This window comes from Macaca mulatta, chromosome 17, assembly GCF_049350105.2.
Source record: "Macaca mulatta isolate MMU2019108-1 chromosome 17, T2T-MMU8v2.0, whole genome shotgun sequence".
NCBI lineage: Eukaryota > Metazoa > Chordata > Mammalia > Primates > Cercopithecidae > Macaca > Macaca mulatta.
Genome location: NC_133422.1, coordinates 68,127,678 through 68,141,374, shown reverse-complemented (window position 1 = coordinate 68,141,374; position 13,697 = coordinate 68,127,678).

Here is a 13,697-nt window from a genome sequence, read left to right as displayed (position 1 = left end):
CACATGCAGTTATTAAGCATGCAATTTATATTGCCAGGTGTAAAAATTTCTCATGCAAATCTCTTTGACCTGAAGTAACCAAATGCACCTTAGAAAGAAGAGTTTACTGCTTACTCTACAGATCCACAGTAAATGCCATCAGTCACATCTTGTTCTCTCCTACTGCAAATTGCCATGGCTTAATTAGATACAGCTGAAATCCAGGCAAACCTCTCAGGGCCTATCATGGATGAATTGAACCATGGCTTTGCAACAGGATTAGCTTTTGTCTTTGTGACTTATACAAATAAAGAAGGTGAGTGAAATCCTAAGCGCCCCACTCCTGTGATGTGAAGTCTACCTGGCTGGTGAATGGTTCTGACTTAGGTTATTCTGATCACATAAGTTATGAAAAACTGATATGAAATCATTATTGCTACATATAGTATTTCAAAACTATGCCAAATGCTCTCACTCTGAAATCATACTTCCAGGTGATTAGTGAGTGTTTGGGGGAGGGAAGTGTTGGAACTGGAGACTCCTTTCCAGTGTGGAATTGTTGAGTTTCCCTGGATGTCACCCATGGACTAAGATAGGAGGTTGAGAATCTCAGAAAGATATCCAGTTACAACTCTTAACCTTCCATTCCCAGAGAAACTGAGATTACTTCTCTTATAGCCTGCAGGAAAATGCGAGGACACTTTTTTTTTTTTTTTTTTTTGGAGACAAAGTCTTACTCTTTCGCCCGGGCTGGAGTGCAGTGGTGTGATCTCGGCTCACTGTAACCTCTGCCTCCCAGGTTCAAGTGATTCTTGTGCCTCAGCCTTCCAAGTAGCTAGGATTATAGGCGCCCACCACCACGCCCGACTAATTTTTCTGTTTTTAGTAGAGACGAGGTTTCACCATGTTGGCCAGGCTGGTCTCAAACTCCTGACCTCAGGTGATCCACCTGCCTCGGCCTCCCAAAGTGCTGGGGTTACAGGCCTGAGCCTCCTCTCCTGGCTGCGAGGACACTTTTCCAGCCCTACTGCTGAGGCACAGGAACCTCCAGGGGTAGGTCTATGAGTACTTTCCCCATTAATGTCACTCGTCTCCAGGGAACAATAGGTGAATGTGCTTGAAAGGCTCCCCTTGTCCCTGGAATCAAAGAGAACACTTTGTCATTGGCTAATTGCTTATTTATTCATTCAACAAATATTTATTCACAGTATACTAAGTTCTTGCGTACATGCATCATTACACTGGAAAGATTATAGCAGGAAACCCTCGTTAAATAAATACTAGTTTCATTCTTTCTTCTCTCTGGATAAATGCGTTCTAATTGAAAACAATGAACTGACAAGGCATCATTTGAGGACGGCCTTTAACTAAATTCCAGCTTTAACACAAAAGGTTATAGGAGGCTCCAAAGTGTCGGTTTCTTTTTCAAGTTACCTCATTTCCAAATGGATACTGATAACTAGAATTAAGGTAAAATGCCTTTCTGTACCTGAGAATACGATCTGAACAGTTTCCTTACAGTATTTCTTGACAGAGAGTGTTATTACATTTAAAAAGAAACTACAACAACATTTTTTTCTCCTCGATTTTCAGGTGTAATTTGGCATATAGAAATTGTTTTTTCTTCGTAATGCAAAGAGTGGCATGATACATTTGATAGGTAGCATTTTATTACAAAATCACCAGGTAATAATTACCCAGGTGACTCATGATGAGGTGTAGAACTGTTCTCAGGCTATCTAAAAAGGAAGAACAGTTCATTAAAGTTCAGTTGTAGAGAACACAAATCTGAAAGCTTAGGTTTTTAGAAATTGCCCAATTTCATGAAATGTATGTTCCCTTACAATCAGATTCTCACCAAGACTGTGAATGCACAGCTAAGTCAGTCATGTGAAGAGGAGCAGATTAGTTAGAAGATGGGAATCACGCCATTCTCTTTTGTTTACCGCAGACCAATAAGGGTTGCGTTACAGGTGTTTATTGTTTCTGAAGATGTACTATCACATAAACATGAACGGGAAATTCTCAAAGTGGATGCTGCCTAAGAACAAGCCCCCACCGGGAGTAAGCCTTCTACCAGTCTACATGGAACCAGATCTTTCCCCACAGCAGGGCAGGCTCTAATGTAAGATGTCACTTCTCTAGCTCAAATGGAGTGGGAGGGACTAAAGGCTGAAAGGAGAATACAGGGTCACTGAGTAAACACATGCTAGCAGAAGCCGTTTCTGAAATGGATCGAGTGTCTTTAATCCTGTATTCTGGCCTCCAGATGATTTATGGCTCTTATTTTCTTTTCTCCCTTTCCTTGTAACACTTGCCAAAGTAGACTCAAGCTCTGCCTTGAAGCATGCAAACACAGAGTTCTGTCTTCCCTGATGAATCGGATTTGTGCCAAGTGAAAGCTTTAATGACAAATTTATGCTCTGAAGAAGGGACAAGGTGATAGTCTAAAAGGCGAAGAGAAACACCTTTGAGTGTTCCCTCAACTGTTAGAGTTTAGAAAATGAAGACCTCAGCCATGATCCTTCCTCTGCACCTCATTACTGTTCCCAACCCTGCCCCAGCTCCGGTCCAGTTATAATAGCAAAATTGCACATAGATTGAGACTGATTTGTTTTGGGTAGGGCATTCGAAGTAATGCCCTGTCATCCATTGGTTCTGCTTTATTTTAAATGACAAGGAATTGTTTGTCTGCCTTCTCTAACCCTCTCCCTCCCTCAACCATAAACAGATTTGATTTATGGCAAATTCTGAAGCAGGTAAAATGTGTCTCTGGCACCCAGTCAACTTCAGTTCTGATCTCTTCTCCATTCCCACCCACCTCTAGCCTTCCTGAGCTTCATGCCACACAGGCTTCCTCCTATTGAGGATATGAATATCAAAATCACAAGACACCCTCCTTTTGTCTTTCTTCTCATGCCTCAGTTACAAGAGAAGACTTTCAAATCTCTCTTTCCATCCCAGATCTTTACCCTGAGTTGCAGGGTACAAATTAGTGTATGGGACATCTTCACATGAATATCCAGCAAACATCTTTCCTTATAAACCTGTTTTTCTGTATTGACTATTGGTGCAGTCTTCCTTCCCGTTACCCTAGTCAATAGCCATAGAGTTGCACTACACCCTATACCTTACCTAACACAGTAGTTTTCTGTCCTGTCTAGTCTACCTTTTATCCAATTCATCCAGTTCTTAGGGAGTGCCTACTCTAGGCCAGGAACTTTTCTAGGCTCTTGGGATATGTCAGCAAGAAAAATGGGGAAAGATCCCTGCCATCCTGGAGTTTACGTTCAAGTGTTAAAAGACCAGTACTGAGGGTGATATTGGCAATAATGACAATGATGATGATGGTGATGTAGATAAGTAAATAACATAAACAGTCTCTTAGAAAATGAGAAGTGTGATGGAAAACAATTTTTTAAAGTAGATCAGAACTTAGAGGACTGGGAGTACCGGTGAAGATGAGCAGTGAGCAATAGAGGGTGAAATTTGTTTTCTTTTTATTTTTAATTTTTTAGAGGTAGAGTCTTGCTCTATCACTCAGGCTAAAGTGCAGTGGCATGATCATAGCTCACTGCAACCTCGAACTTTTGGGTTCAAGTGATCCTTCCACCTCAGCCTCTTGAATAGCTGGGACTACCGGCATGCATCACCATGCTTGGCTAATTTTTTTTTTTTAAGACATAGTCTTGCTATGTATCCAGGCTGGTCTCAAACTCCTGGTTTCAAGTTATCCTCAGCCTCCCAGAGTGTTGGGATTACAGGTGTGAACCACCACGCCCAGTAAGGGAGTGAAATTCTAAACAGAGAGGACAGGTAAGCTTCACTGAGATGTGATATTCGAGCATGAGGGCATCAGCCAAGATGGTATCTGGGGGAAGAGTGTTCCTGGCAAAAGGAACAGCCAGTGCATGCAGTTTCTACAGTGGGAGTATTTCTAATATACTCAGCAAAGAGGCCAGTGAGGTGAGAGCTAGGGAATGAGTCAGAGAGTGGTACAAGGGGAGACCAGAAGGGAAAGCAAGGACCAGGCAGTGTCAGACCTGTGTGTAATGGAATAACTTTAGCCTTTACACTAAGTCTACTGGTGGGGGCGAGGAGGGTGTTAGAATTTTACATTTGACTTATAATTATTCTGGCTACTGTATTGAAAACAGACTTTAGGAGAGCAAGAACAGAAGCAAGAAGAACAATTAGGAAGTTATGACAATAATCCCAGTAAAGGATAATATCATAATTCCACGTGGTTTCTGCAGAGGTTACAAGAAATGGCCAAATTCCACATAAATTTTGAAGGAAGGTACAACAAGATTTCTTTTTCTTTTTTTTTGAGATAATTTTAAATTTATAGAAATATTGCAAAAATATAGAGAATTCCCATATATCCTTCACTCAGCTTTTCCCAGTGTTAACTTATGTGGCCATTTTGTAAAGTTCAAATTCAGGAAATTAACGCTGATACAATACCATTATGTAAAGTTCAAGTTATGTTCTCTAGCTTTACCCCAGTGTCCTTTTTTTGTTCCAGTATTCATTCCAAGATCCCACACTGAATTTAGTAGTTGTGTTTCCCTGGGTTTCTCCAATCTGTGACAGACAGTTGCTCAGTATTTCCTAGGGTTTCTTCTTAATACTTTTGATGAGTAATGGTGAGTTTTTTTGTAGAATGACCCGTGATTAGGTTTGTCTGCTGTTTTCTCATGATTGGATTGCATTTTTTGTCAAGAATATTACAGAAATGATGTGTGTCCTTCTCAATGCATCATATCAAGATATCTATGTCATCAATGTGTCTTACTAACTGGTGATATTAACTTCCAGTCAGATTTCTTGACAGAGTAAAATATGGGGAATCAGACAATATCAGGAGTCAAGAATGACTCCAGTTTTGTTCTAAGCAACTGGAATGATAGTGTTATCAACTGAGATAGGTGGAACAGGTTTAGAGGAAGATCAGTGTTTAGTGAAACATGTTAAGTCTATGGTGTCTATAAGATATTTGTATGGGAGTTTCAGGTAGGCAGTTGGATATATGTTTGGGGTTTGGAAGAGAGGACCAGCTAGAGAAATTAAATTAGTAATCATATATATATATATATGTCTTCATAACTGTCAGATTAAATGAGTTCACCAAAGGACACAGTAAAAATAGAAAAGTAAAGAATAAGGACTGGGTACTGGGATATTCCAACATCAGAAAGTTGGTGACAAGAGAAAAAACTGCAATTAGGAAAAAGTAACCAGTAAGGTAGCAGGAAACCCTCTTAGTTGATTCTTTATCCTGTCTTCTCTATCTTTCCTCCCATGGCCTAATGTAGGTCAGTTTCCTTAAAATATTATCTACTTCTTTGGGATTCATCTTCTGTATGGAAAATGAAGTTTTAAATTAGCTTCTAGGCTAGGTGCAATAGCTCACACCTGTAATCCCAACACTTTGGGAGGCTGAGACAGGAGAATCGCTTGAGTCCAGGAGTTTGTGATTAGCCTGGGCAACATAGCAAGACCCTGTCTCTATTTAAAAAAGAAAAAAAATTAAATTGGCCTTTCATATATATGTATGTTATGAGAATTAGGGCAGACCAAGAAACTGTTTCTCAGTGTTCAGCATGTGATACATGTTAGCTGTTGTGTCGTTGCTTGTTTTCTGTCTCTTTCTGTAGACTGTGGACATCTTAATAGCTAAGACAGTTTTTTTTTTTATTCTAGCGTCTCGTACTCATTGATACATCATTAATGCTTAATAAATAATTCTTGAATGAATAGAGAAAAGAAGAAAAAGAATTCACACTGCTTAACTCAAAAGATTAAATTCTTAAGAAATTCCAAACACAGTGACAGCTTGGATAAAAGACAGATTTTGCCAGAGGGTCCTCCCTGATGTCTTTCAAAGCATACTACCTGGATGACCATCTGGCTGTTGATATTCACATTCTGTGTCTTGAATGGAGAAGAGCTGCTGCTGAGCCCAGATCAGCCCTTTTCTGGAACTGTCTTTCACTGCATTTATTTTTCAAAATTCATGGGGCAAATCAGTCTCTACCATTAATGATAACTATCACAAGAATGGCATTTAATTACTGACAGCTGGAATAGAAGGATGCAGTTGACCTTGCAGATTGACCTTGCAGATGTTAATCTTTTTTATCCTTTTGAGGTTTTATTTGTAAAAATAGAAATGATGCCTCTTCTAGTACAATGCAATGGCTGAACAAGACCACTTCTTTTGGTCCTTTCTTAATAGGCAACAACATGATGAGAAATATCAATCAGTACTTTGCTTATTGTTCTATAATTAGACAGCTAAGGCATCAGATAGAGAGAGCACATATGTTTCAGAATTTATAGAACAAACATAGGCACCCAAGTTCTTCTGATCCAAATGAGTGCTTTTTCCATGGCACCATGCTGGAAAATAAGATAGAGAATCTACTATGATTAGGAAAGAAGAAAGCATTCAGGTGAATTTTGGTTGGAAAAAACTAGAAGACTCTGTGCTTTTGCCACATGGAGGACTCCTTGATGAGTCTAGTGTTTTCTAGAATGCCCATTTTGGTGCTCTAATTTAAAGGAAAACTTCATTTAAGCCAGGTATTCATGCTATAGATAACTCTGATTTTTCCCCTGTAGGTCAATGTTACGAACAATTTGCTTATTTTTAGTAATTTCTCCTTAACCAGCATTGCATCTTTAATTTCCTTGTGTGAAGGAGTAGGAAGAAAGAAGAACTCAACAGCAGTGTTCACACTTCCCTATATAGGGAGCGGTGGAACTGGACCAACTAATAAGAACCTTTCTTTCATTAAATAGCTGTTTCTTTTGATTTTGGCTCCTATGCTCCATTTTGTAGAGAAAAAAGGATATCACTAGAAAATCAGTATATGTGAGAGATTTAATCTCTGCATCAAAATGTCAATTTCTAGAGTGAACCCCAGTCTATATGCATTCAGGGCTCAATTACCTATACCTTCTCTATCTACATTTACTTGGCTACACAATGAGAATTCTTATCTTTAATCATGACCTGGGGGCACTGCAAGACAATCATCAAATGTGTTCACTAAACTGTACTTACTAGGGCAGAAAATTGGAATAACATACTTCAGGAAGATTTTTTTTTAACAAACATTAAAATTTAAAAGTGATTTTCTAGTTAATCTTCAGTTAATGAAAAAAACTTTACTGTATCACACTACTGCAGTTTGGGATGGAAGAGAACATCAAATGGTAATCATTTTTCTCCATGTGGTTCATTTTAGCAAATGTTCCTTCAGTGCCTAGTGTGTTGTTATATGAAAATAAATGGGAAATAACCTTATCACTGAGACCAGGATGAGCAAACTATAGAACACGGGCCAAGCCTGTGTGGTACGGTCAAGTTAAGAATAGTTTTTACATTTTTAAATTGTTGGGGGGGAAAATGAAAAAAAGCAACAAAGCAACACAAGCAATACATGAAAATTAATTATATGAAATTCAAATTTCTGTGTCCATAAATAAAGTTTTGTGGAAACACAACCAACCACGCGAGTATTCCTTTACATTTTATCTATGAATGCTTTCACACTGCAGTGGCTGAGTTGAGGCTGGCAGAGACCATTTGGCACGCAAAACCCTCTACAGAAAATGTTTGCTAAACCTTGCTTTAAAAGCTGACAAATGTAGTGGGACAGAAGTACACATAAACTTAGTTTCCTTTTTTTTTTTTTAATACAGTGATCATATTTTATTTATTTACTTATTTTAATTTCCACTTTTAGATTCAGGTAGTACATGTGCAGGTTTGCTACGTGGGTATTTGCATAATGCTGAGGTTTGGGATATGACTGATCCCTTCACCCAGGTAGTAAGCACAGTCCCCGATCGGTAGTTTTTCAACCCTGTCGCCTCTTCCTCCCTCCCCACTCTAGCAGTTACAATGTTTATTGTTTTCATCTTTACGTCCATATATATACTTAGTTTTCATAACATATCATTAGTACTGTAATAAAGGTATAGTAACAGCAGAAAAAGTTATCCCTGCTACTTGGAGAAGTTTCAATTTAATGAGTATATTTAATGACAATGAAGGTATCAAAGTAAATTAAAACAGAAACCAAGAAGACGACTCTCTGAGAAGATAAAACCAGTTAGGCCTCACAAGTGACTGAAACCTTGCTTGGTTTGCAAACATAAGCAAAACTTAATTTGAGTTTTTTGTTTGTTTGTTTTTTGTTTTTTGCAAATGCCTGTATTCGTGGAAAACAGAACTTAAGCTCAACCAATCAGAAGTACCCAATATACTTATACTTAAATACCTAGGGACTTTCCAGCAGGATCGACCAAATTGGCAACTGTATCACTGTAACCAACAAAATATTTTCTTTGCTTTACTTCTGTGTCCAGCCTATGACAGCCTTCTGCTTGTGTTCCCTCAGTGAAGCTCCTGAACAACTTCTGATTTGAAGCTGCTTAGTTCATGAATCACTGTTTGCTCAAATAAACTCTAAAATGTTGTTGTGCCTCCGTTCACCTTTTTAAGAAAGGCAGTGAAGGTTGATGAAAGGGATTCTAAGCCAAGATATGGTGAATGGGAGTATAGCATAGGGACAGAGGATGACAAACCCATAGTGTGTCTGGGAGAAGTTCCATAAGGAGCGCAGAAAGAAGTGGGAGAAGAGATTTAAAAAATACATAAAATCAGATGAAGATTTGGGATCTATTTAAAGATCAAGTGTCTCTTGTACACATTAGTCATTAGTGATTTTAAAGCAGAAGTACTTGACCAGATCTGTTATAGAAAGATAGCTCTAGCAGGAGGGTGGAGGCAGGAGAAGGGCTGAAAGAAAGAGAGAAATAAAGGCAGAGAAACCAGATAAAGGGTATTGCAACAATTCATGTGGGAGATGATGATCTGACTCAGGACAATTAATCATCAAAGGAGTGGGGTAGAGTTGAGGGGCATAAAAGCAATTCGAACTCACTGAAATGGTGACCAACTGGATTTGAAGAGAGAGAGAGAAGCATCAAGGTGACATGATACTACACTACACTTCTGGACTGAGAAAAATATCATCTGAATATGAGGTCCCTGGAGAAAAGCTCCTTGTCTCTTTCATTTATTGCTCTATCCAGGATGTAAACAATGCCTGCCTCTTAGAAGACACTCAATAGATATTTGCTGGATGAATCCATCAATTAATGCCATGAAGCAAGATAGGAAACCAAGATAAACAGATTTGATAGAAAGGACTGGAACTTTCCCATATCCCCTTTCAGGGGGGATAAGATAACAAGCTCTATTTTGGGTAAGTCATACTTGAAGTGCCACCAGATATCTGGGTAGAATTGCCCAGTAAGACCTTTTGAAATAGGGGCCCAATGGTCAGCTGAGAGACCCTAATGATATTGAAGGTCAACAACATAGAGGCACTAGATGAATCAGTGGGGTGAACGAGAATATTCCTTTTTTAAAAAATACCATACCTGGAAGCCTTTTTTCATGTTAAACTATAAAATAATCCTGTTTAATTGATTAGTCATTTCATATCTTCAAGCCTGGGTTCATTGTTCCATTTGAAAGATTTAGCAACCATCTGCTGCTACAGCCTTTCCAATGCCATAAATACACTGGGTAAGAGGGACAGAAAGAAAGACATTGACTATTTTATAAAGCATCAGTAAATGATTTAGCATCCTCCACTATATAATACTACAATAAAGCAAAATTATGGTTATCTTAGTATTCAATGATAACACTGTCAAATTTTAAACTGAGTTAAGAAAATAAAACAAGGGTAAAATGAATAGGGCATTGTGCCTAAAATTTGCTTTAAATAAGCAACCAGCAAACAAAATGACTTGATTATACTGCAACTGTATGCACAAAAATGTGTTGCATCTTTCTACTGTTGGAAAGTGAAGCAGAACTCCAACTGCCCAGAATGAAGTTAGCTGGGTGTAGGTCATTCACAAGGTGAAACCAAGTGGCAGAAGACTGGTAGAATTTGGTTTCCTTTTCCCACAGTGTGACAACTAGGAGTGTTCAGGAAACAGCGTTATGAAAAGTGAAACATGTTTTGATACTTCTGGACTTCCTGGAGTCTCATCCAATAGTGTGCCTTGTACTTTTTTAAGAGAAACATACTATGAGATGCATTTTCTTTTCCTTTTTTTTTTTTTATTTGAGATGGAGTCTCGCTCTGTGGCCCAGGCTGGAGTGCAGTGGCACAATCTTGGTTCGCTGTAAACTCCGCCTCCCAGGTTCAAGCAATTCTCCCGCCTCAGCCTCTCGAGTAGCTGGGATTGTAGGCGTCCACCAACATGACCAGCTAGTTTTTTTGAATTTTTAGTAGAGACGGGGCTTCATCATGTTGGCCAGACTGCTTTGGAACTCCTGATCTCAAGTGATCCACCCACCTTGGCCTCCCTAAGTGCTAGGATTACAGGTGTGAGCCACCATGCCTGGCCTATGTGATGCATTTTCTAAATTACTTGGCCACAAAGTAATTTCATTCAATGCATGTCACAGAGCTAAGCCCACTATGGAATCCACTTCAGGGGATAATATACTAATTATCTCTCAGAGTTACACACCTGTTTGTAGGCAATTTCACCCACTGCCATGTTTCAATAACCATCTATTAGCTGCTGATGACCAAATTTATATCTCCAGTTGAATTATTTCTCTCTTGAGCTCCAGACATGTCTTTTGGACATCACCATTTAAACGTCCTGCAAGCAACTAAACGAATCTATATGTCCAAACTTGGACTCAACATTTCCATGTATGCGTCCCTCCATTACACACACACTACCACCACCACCACGTATGCTCATATGATCTTCCCCTCAAATACTTCCTATATCAGGAAATAGTGCTACTAAAAGACCAGTTGCTTAAACAAGAAATCTGGGAGAAATATTTGAGTTCTTTTTCCTCTTCACCACCCTTACCCATTCACCAAAACCTGCTATTATTGCCTCCGAAATATCCCTTAATTCAATTCCATTTTCCCAAACCCTACCACCCTGGTTTAAGCAATGGCCCCTAACATGTCTCCTTGTTTCCAGTCTTACTTCCTCCCAGCCCATTCTCCATGACATAGACAGAGGATTTTTGCAAAACCGATCATGTAATAACCCACTTAAACCCCTTCAGTGGCCCCCTTTGATTTTAGAATGAATCCAAAACTCCTTACCCTTGCTCAGAGTTTCCTGGTACTACTACCATTCTTCTCCTTGACTACTTTCAGGCATTACAGAGCTTCTGTCAGCTCCCCATAGGTACCTCATAGGTACCATGCTGTCCACTCCCTGCCATTGCCCATGCTGGTTTCTCTGGATCATTCTGCCCCTTCTCCTCTTCTCTCTTTTGCCTTTCTGTATCTCTTTGCCTGGCTTACTCCTGCATATCCCCCCAGTCCTAGCCTAAATCTCAATTCTTCGTGAGTAGCTTCCTTCACCCTCTGACAAAGGGAGGTTATCAAAGCTGCCGTTGCAGCCCCTACCATAACATTCATCACACATTATTGCCATGATTATTTGTGTTCTCTTTCCCCTGATACAACACAAATTCCATAAAGGCAGAGACTTTGCCTTTCAGATTCCCCACTCTATCTGCAAGGTCTAGCTAGCACGTGGCTGGTTGAGAGACCAAGCTCAATAGCTATTTGTTGATTGGTAGGTGATTCCTGAAAGCCCTTCCAGCTCTAAAGTTGATGAGTGTGTGAGTGACTCAGGCCAACTATATGTTATAAAAATTCAGAGAAAACAAAGGTAGCAAAATGTAGCGTAATGTGATTTACCAATGAAAATCATGCCTCCTCTTATTTCAAACTGTATCTATATACTGCCATTAAACAATACTAACAGTGACCTCAAAAGCAAAGTGCTTTGGGGTTGTTTTGTAAAGTATTTTGATGAGATCAAATGTGAAAAATGAAAAAAAAATTCTATAAAATAGAGAATAAGCATGTAAATATCAATGTCCAGATGATTCCATGTATATGAAGTTCAAAAATGGGCAAAACAAAGCTATAGTGATAAAAACCAGAAAGTGGTTGCCTCACTGGGAGAGAGCAGGATGGCTGGAAAGGGGCAGGAAGGGGCTTTCCATGGTGATGTAAATGTTGTTTTCACTGTTTACGTGGATTTATACAACTGTCAAAACCCATGGCACTGAAACCCCTAAGATACATATCCATTCTGTTTTATGTAAATTATACTTCAGTAAATATGAAGATTTCAGTGGCTTGATACCAGGTAATTCAGGTACCTTTAAATAAAAGAAGATATGCTATTTACTCATCCAACGTAAATTATTGCTGAACTAATCATTTTGATTAATGAATCCGATGAATCACCTAAAATTCTGCTGTCATGAATCAGTTATCTTCTCACGGTTTTAAGTGCCAATAAAACTCAAACAAGTCAGATCAGTACATGCCTAATAAAAAGTAAACACACATGTAAATCTCAACACCATAAGGTAAGATTATCCAGGACAAATATTTCATCTTCAAGGCAAAGCCTAGGGTGGCTCAAGAACCGCAATGTGATGCCGCTAAAGCTGCATTTTCACCAGTACAGTAAGAGAAGGTCTAGGAATTCCAGACAGAAGCAGAATTTCATGTATATGCCCCTACATCATGCTGTGTGATATATTTGGCAAAATATCCTTATTTTGTTTTTTGTAACAGCCTTTTAACCGGTATTACAATTGTATTTTTCTTTTTTGTTCTTGAATATACTGGGTTTGTTTAGAAGAATTCAAAATAAAGAGCAGTTTGGAGAGTTCTCAAAGAATTAAAAGTAGAATTACCATTCAACCCAGCAATTTCACTACTGGGTATAAATCCAAAGGAAAGCAAATCATTCCACTGAAAAGACACCTGCAGTCTTGTGTTTATTATAGCACTATCCACAATAGCAAAGACACAAAATCAACCCAAGTGCCCATCAATGGAGGACTGGACAAAGAAAATGTGGTACATATATACCATATAGTACTACGCAGTCATAAAAAGAAAAAAAAAATAAAAAGAGCAAAGTCATGTTCTTTACAGCAACATGGATATAGTGGGAGGCCATTATTCTAACCAAGTTAACACAGAAACAGAAAATCAAATGCTGCATGTTTTCACTTATAAGTGGGAGTTAAACCCTGGATACACACAAACACAATGACAGAAACAATAGACACTGGAGACTCCAAAAGGAGGAAGGGAGGAGGGGATGAAGGGCTGAAAACTATCCTATGTTTGCTACTTGGGTGACAGGGTTATTAGAAGTCCAAACCTCAGCATCACACAGTATCTCAGGTAACATACGTGCACATGTACACATTAAGAAAAAAAGGAAAGAAGAAAATTAAGTCCGTTAGGAAATAGTATAGGTTTCTTCTTATGTGTGCAACAGTATCAGGGTTGAAGATGCATATTTAAAAAGAGAAGATTGGAGGGAGAAAAGGCCTGCGTGGATAGCCTTTAAGACAGTCTACAAGTGATATATTCCCAATTGAGCCTGAGCAGGCCCTGCAGGCCAAGTAAGTTACATGAAGAGGTGGCCAAAATGCCCACTGTCCCCACTCGTGCTACACTGCCTTCTCTTTCTCAGACTGCACCTACGGCCTTATGGAGCGTTCACCAAAATCAGTTGACAGAGGGAAAGAAGACTCATCTAGTTTTCAGATGGTTATGCACAATGTGCAGGCACCATCTGAAAGTAGACAGCTGCAGCAC